The sequence below is a fragment of the Sphaeramia orbicularis genome, unplaced genomic scaffold (assembly GCF_902148855.1).
Source record: "Sphaeramia orbicularis unplaced genomic scaffold, fSphaOr1.1, whole genome shotgun sequence".
Classification (NCBI taxonomy): Eukaryota; Metazoa; Chordata; class Actinopteri; order Kurtiformes; family Apogonidae; genus Sphaeramia; species Sphaeramia orbicularis.
Genome location: NW_021941442.1, coordinates 421206 through 428255, shown reverse-complemented (window position 1 = coordinate 428255; position 7050 = coordinate 421206). Strand labels below are relative to the sequence as shown.

Genomic DNA, 7050 nt, shown 5'->3' with positions numbered 1-7050 from the left:
AACTGTCGTAAAATGTCGTGAACGGGCTCCTGTTGAAATAAGGGGTCGGTGTGGTTTAATCCAGTGTTGTGTGCCCATAATTGTTTATTAAATTTGAATGTATTGATACCTATTTATTTATTTTATTTATTTTTAATGTTTTTCTTTTCTTTTCTTTTTATATGTATAATGTTCTGTACAAATACTGTTTCAGATAAGTTTAATGTTGTTGCTCAGTCTGATAAAACAGTCTTCTTCTATGGAATTTGTTTGACTGTATGACCAGATTTTGATTAATAAAGTTGGGGAAAAAAAAAAAGGTGCTGTGTGTCCATGATTGTTTATGAAAATTTGAATGTATTGATACCTGATTAGACCTCTGCCTTTATTACCTCCGCCAAGGAGGTTATGTTTTTGCCAGGGTTTGTTTGTCCATCTGTCTGTTTGTTTGTCTGTCCGTTAGTGTGCAACATAACTCAAAAAGTTATGGACAGATTTGGATGAAATTTTCAGGGTTTGTTGGAAATGGGATAAGGAAGAAATGATTACATTTTGGTGGTGATTGGGGGTGGGGGGGCCCACAGGGGGGCCACTGATCAGCCTTGGCGGAGGTCTGCGCTCTCCGAGTGCTTCTAGTTTTATTTTATTTTTATTATTTTTTGTTAATTTTTATATGTATAATGTTCTTTACAAATACTGTTTCAGATAAGTTTAATGCTGTTGCTCAGTCTGAAAAAAAACGTCTTTTTCTATGGAATTCGTTTGAATGAATGACCAGATTTTGATCAATAAAGTTGGAAAAATTAAAAAAAAAAAAAAAAAAAAAAAGAAGTTCAGGTTGTAGGTTATTCCACAGATTTTCATCCACCATACATTTACCTGTGTATTGTTAATATCAGTAGTGGAGTTTATATGTGATGATTATTTCTGTTCAGTGTTTCATCTTTCTACTGTTAATTATCAATAACAGTTTAATTAAATACAAAGGCCTTATGTACAGACACCTGAGTGGTGCCGTTTGTCAGATTGACCTGATTATCATGAACTGTAGGTGTTCATTTCAGCCGCTGCTGTTTTGGAACTCGTCTTCAAAGACAGAACACAGGTTTGGAATGTGTGTGTGTGTGTGTGTGTGTAGCGGAGCCCAAACAGGACCTGGAAGCAGCTCTGTAAATCTGACAGTAAATCCATTTAGCTCAGACCAGAGTGGTACACAGAACTGAGTTACAACACTTCCACAGACTAACCCACTGGAAAACATGGTGGAGCTGTTTCCGGGTTCTGGAGGCGGGGCCAATAACTCTAAACATTGAGTCTGTTTTTTTCTGAACACATTCATTCACCTGAGCCGAGTAAAGCCGGCGCAGGGCCTGTTGAGTCTGCAGTGGGCGCATGGACACCAAAGCACCAGGGACGTGGTCGCCTTTCTCCACTGTCCCCACTCACACACACATTCACATTCACCACAGGCACACCTTTAAGAACACGGACATGACATGGACACGCCCACACCTTGAAGAACACGGACATGACATGGACACGCCCACACCTTTAAGAACACGGACATGACATGGACACGCCCACACCTTTAAGAACACGGACATGACATGGACACGCCCACACCTTTAAGAACACGGACATGACATGGACACACCCACACATTTAAGAACGTGGACATGACATGGACACGCCCACACCTTTAAGAACACGGACATGACATGGACACGCCCACACATTTAAGAACACGGACATGACATGGACACGCCCACACCTTTAAGAACACGGACATGACATGGACACGCCCACACCTTGAAGAACACGGACATGACATGGACACGCCCACACCTTTAAGAACACGGACATGACATGGACACGCCCACACCTTTAAGAACGCGGACATGACATGGACACGCCCACACATTTAAGAACACGTACATGACATGGACACGCCCACACATTTAAGAACGCGGACATGACATGGACACGCCCACACATTTAAGAACACGGACATGACATGGACACGCCCACGCATTTAAGAACACGTACATGACATGGACACGCCCACGCATTTAAGAACGTGGACATGACATGGACACGCCCACGCATTTAAGAACACGTACATGACATGGACACGCCCACGCATTTAAGAACGTGGACATGACATGGACACGCCCACGCATTTAAGAACGTGGACATGACATGGACACGCCCACGCATTTAAGAACACGGACATGACATGGACACGCCCACACCTTTAAGAACACGGACATGACATGGACACGCCCACACCTTTAAGAACACGGACATGACATGGACACGCCCACACATTTAAGAACACGTACATGACATGGACACGCCCACACATTTAAGAACGTGGACATGACATGGACACGCCCACGCATTTAAGAACACGGACATGACATGGACACGCCCACACATTTAAGAACACGTACATGACATGGACACGCCCACGCATTTAAGAACACGGACATGACATGGACACGCCCACACATTTAAGAACACGTACATGACATGGACACGCCCACGCATTTAAGAACACGGACATGACATGGACACGCCCACACATTTAAGAAACATGACATGGACACGCCCACGCATTTAAGAATGTGGACATGACATGGACACGCCCACGCATTTAAGAACGTGGACATGACATGGACACGCCCACGCATTTAAGAACGTGGACATGACATGGACACGCCCACGCATTTAAGAATGTGTACATGACATGGACACGCCCACACATTTAAGAACACGGACATGACATGGACACGCCCACACATTTAAGAACGTGGACATGACATGGACACGCCCACACATTTAAGAACACGGACATGACATGGACACGCCCACGCATTTAAGAACGTGGACATGACATGGACACGCCCACGCATTTAAGAACGTGGACATGACATGGACACGCCCACGCATTTAAGAACGTGGACATGACATGGACACGCCCACGCATTTAAGAACACGGACATGACATGGACACGCCCACACCTTTAAGAACACGGACATGACATGGACACGCCCACACCTTTAAGAACACGGACATGACATGGACACGCCCACACATTTAAGAAACATGACATGGACACGCCCACGCATTTAAGAACGTGGACATGACATGGACACGCCCACGCATTTAAGAACGTGGACATGACATGGACACGCCCACGCATTTAAGAACGTGGACATGACATGGACACGCCCACGCATTTAAGAATGTGTACATGACATGGACACGCCCACACATTTAAGAACGTGGACATGACATGGACACGCCCACACATTTAAGAACGTGTACATGACATGAACACGCCCACACCTTTAAGAACGCGGACATGACATGGACACGCCCACACATTTAAGAACACGGACATGACATGGACACGCCCACACATTTAAGAACACGGACATGACATGGACACGCCCACACATTTAAGAACGATTACATGACATGGACACGCCCACACATTTAAGAATACGGACATGACATGGACACGCCCACACATTTAAGAACGATTACATGACATGGACACGCCCACACATTTAAGAACACGTACATGACATGGACACGCCCACACATTTAAGAACGTGTACATGACATGGACACGCCCACACCTTTAAGAACGCGGACATGACATGGACACGCCCACACATTTAAGAACGTGTACATGACATGGACACGCCCACACCTTTAAGAACGCGGACATGACATGGACACGCCCACGCATTTAAGAACGTGGACATGACATGGACACGCCCACGCATTTAAGAACACGGACATGACATGGACACGCCCACACATTTAAGAACGTGTACATGACATGGATACGCCCACACCTTTAAGAACGCGGACATGACATGGACACGCCCACACATTTAAGAACACGGACATGACATGGACACGCCCACACATTTAAGAACACGGACATGACATGGACACGCCCACACATTTAAGAACGATTACATGACATGGACACGCCCACACATTTAAGAACACGGACATGACATGGACACGCCCACACATTTAAGAACGATTACATGACATGGACACGCCCACACATTTAAGAACGTGTACATGACATGGACACGCCCACACATTTAAGAACGTGTACATGACATGGACACGCCCACACATTTAAGAACACGTACATGACATGGACACGCCCACACATTTAAGAACACGGACATGACATGGACACGCCCACACATTTAAGAACACGTACATGACATGGACACGCCCACACATTTAAGAACGGGTACATGACATGGACACGCCCACACATTTAAGAACGTGTACATGACATGGACACGCCCACACATTTAAGAACGTGTACATGACATGGACACGCCCACACATTTAAGAACGCGGACATGACATGGACACGCCCACACATTTAAGAACGCGGACATGACATGGACACGCCCACACATTTAAGAACGCGGACATGACATGGACACGCCCACACATTTAAGAACACGTACATGACATGGACACGCCCACACATTTAAGAACGTGTACATGACATGGACACGCCCACACATTTAAGAACGTGTACATGACATGGACACGCCCACACATTTAAGAACGAGTACATGACATGGACACGCCCACACATTTAAGAACACGGACATGACATGGACACGCCCACACATTTAAGAACGTGTACATGACATGGACACGCCCACACATTTAAGAACGTGTACATGACATGGACACGCCCACACATTTAAGAACGAGTACATGACATGGACACGCCCACACATTTAAGAACACGGACATGACATGGACACGCCCACACATTTAAGAACGTGTACATGACATGGACACGCCCACACATTTAAGAACGAGTACATGACATGGACACGCCCACACATTTAAGAACACGGACATGACATGGACACGCCCACACATTTAAGAACGTGGACATGACATGGACACGCCCACACATTTAAGAACGTGTACATGACATGGACACGCCCACACATTTAAGAACGAGTACATGACATGGACACGCCCACACATTTAAGAACACGGACATGACATGGACACGCCCACACATTTAAGAACGTGTACATGACATGGACACGCCCACACATTTAAGAACGTGTACATGACATGGACACGCCCACACATTTAAGAACGAGTACATGACATGGACACGCCCACACATTTAAGAACACGGACATGACATGGACACGCCCACACATTTAAGAACGTGTACATGACATGGACACTGAACTGAAACTGCTGAGTCAGCGTTTTTACTGACGTCGTATTTTAACTATCTCCTCTTTGGGCGTTTGGCCAAATGAGCTCCAAATCAGTGTACAGTATCTAGAGGAGTGGGGCATCAAAAGTTAGCTGAACTTTTGGGATCGGTGTCACTGTTTTTGTATGACGATGTTGCAAACTGTGCAAAGTTTCTTTGAAAATTTACCATTACAAAAATTGCTTCAGCTTGGACATACAAACACCCATTTGGCTCAAATTTGACTCAGACATCTGTCTCCCAGCCCTACAGCCATTTGTCAAAAAAACCCTGAAATTTCGCACTACAGCACCCCCTACAAGTTTTTTTTTTTTTTTTATTAAAATTGCTTCAGTTCGAACATACGAACACCGATTTGGCTCAAATTTGACTCAGTGGTACATATCGCAGGCCTACACCCATTCAATTGGAAGAAATTTAATTTCAGCTGCATAGCACCCCCTACAGACATATACAAAAATTTACTTTATTTTTACTTTACTTTACTTATACAAAAATTTGTTCAGTTCGGACATACAAACACTGATTTGCCTCAAATTTGAGTCAACTGCCAATCTCCCAGGCCTACACCCATTCATCAGAAGACATAAAAGTTGGTGCTAGAGCGCCACCTGCTGAACGATGGACATACTTTTACTGGACGTGCCCGTGGTGAGGGCCTTTAGATGCTGCTTGCGGCTTTAATTTGTATTTGTGCTGATCTGCTAACTCCAGCTCTACAATCCTCTAGGTGATATCTAAATTTGATTAAAAAAAAACATGAATTTGTGAATCAACTGAATTGATTCAGAATCCAATCACAAACTGAAACTAGAAAAGCACTCAGAGAGCACAGACCTCCGCCAAGGCAGATGAGTGCCCCCCCCCCCCCCCCCATCCCCCCATCACCACCAAAATTTAATCATTTGTTCCTTGTGCCAGAATCAACATTTACTGAAAATGTTCATCCAAATCCGTCCAAAACTTTTTGAGTTATCTTGCACACAGACAGACACACAGACGCCTGTAAAAACAGAACCTCCTTGGCGGAGGTAATAAATGCAGTCAGTAAACAGACTGGGACATCCCATCAGTACCTGAGGCTTCCATGAACCACGTGATCCTGTGTGTGTTAACCGTGTTTCCATGGCTCTGGTCTGACTGATCTGAGGGAAGTTTCAGGAAATGCAACAGGTGGAACAACCCGGACCAGGACCAGGACCAGGACCAGGAACTGAGGACCAGAGGAGGAGGTTCTGCACACCAGGGGCACCTACCACAGGTAGTAGCACAGGGACCGTCTGACCCGGGTTATGTGTGTGTGTGTGTGTGTGTGTGTGTGCTGTTGTTAGCGTGCCGCGCTAACTCTGACCCGAGTCAGAGGACGAACAACAGAGCTTTAGTTCCACTGGTGCGTTCAAGGACCAGGTCTACAGTGGGATTTAAGCCTTTTCTGTGTCCGACACAGTTCATGTCCAAACTGTTTAAAGGAGGAAGTTTAATGAACAAGGTCATAATTAGAGTTAATGAGGTTATTTATAGACACACACTGTTTGAAGAACAAGTGTGTGTGTGTGTGTGTGTGTGTGTGTGTGTGTGTGTGTGTGTGAGTGTGTGTATATATGTGTGTGAGTGTGTGTGTATATATGTGTGTGTGTGCGTGTGTGCGTGTGTGTATGTATGTATGTATGTATGTATGTATATATATATATATATATATATATATATATATGTGTGTGTGTGTGTGTGTATATATATGTATATATATATGTGTATATATATATATATA

At 44.8% G+C, this 7050-nt stretch overlaps 1 long non-coding RNA gene across 1 annotated transcript in view; it reads left to right on the top strand.

The window, feature by feature from the left end:
- Positions 1–6437: 6437 nt before the first annotated feature.
- LOC115415749 (uncharacterized) overlaps positions 6438–7050 on the top strand; it is a 1303-nt gene continuing 690 nt past the window's right edge. The window contains exon 1 of the long non-coding RNA XR_003934866.1: positions 6438–6543. This is a non-coding gene — a long non-coding RNA (uncharacterized LOC115415749). The remainder of the gene's footprint in view (positions 6544–7050) is intronic.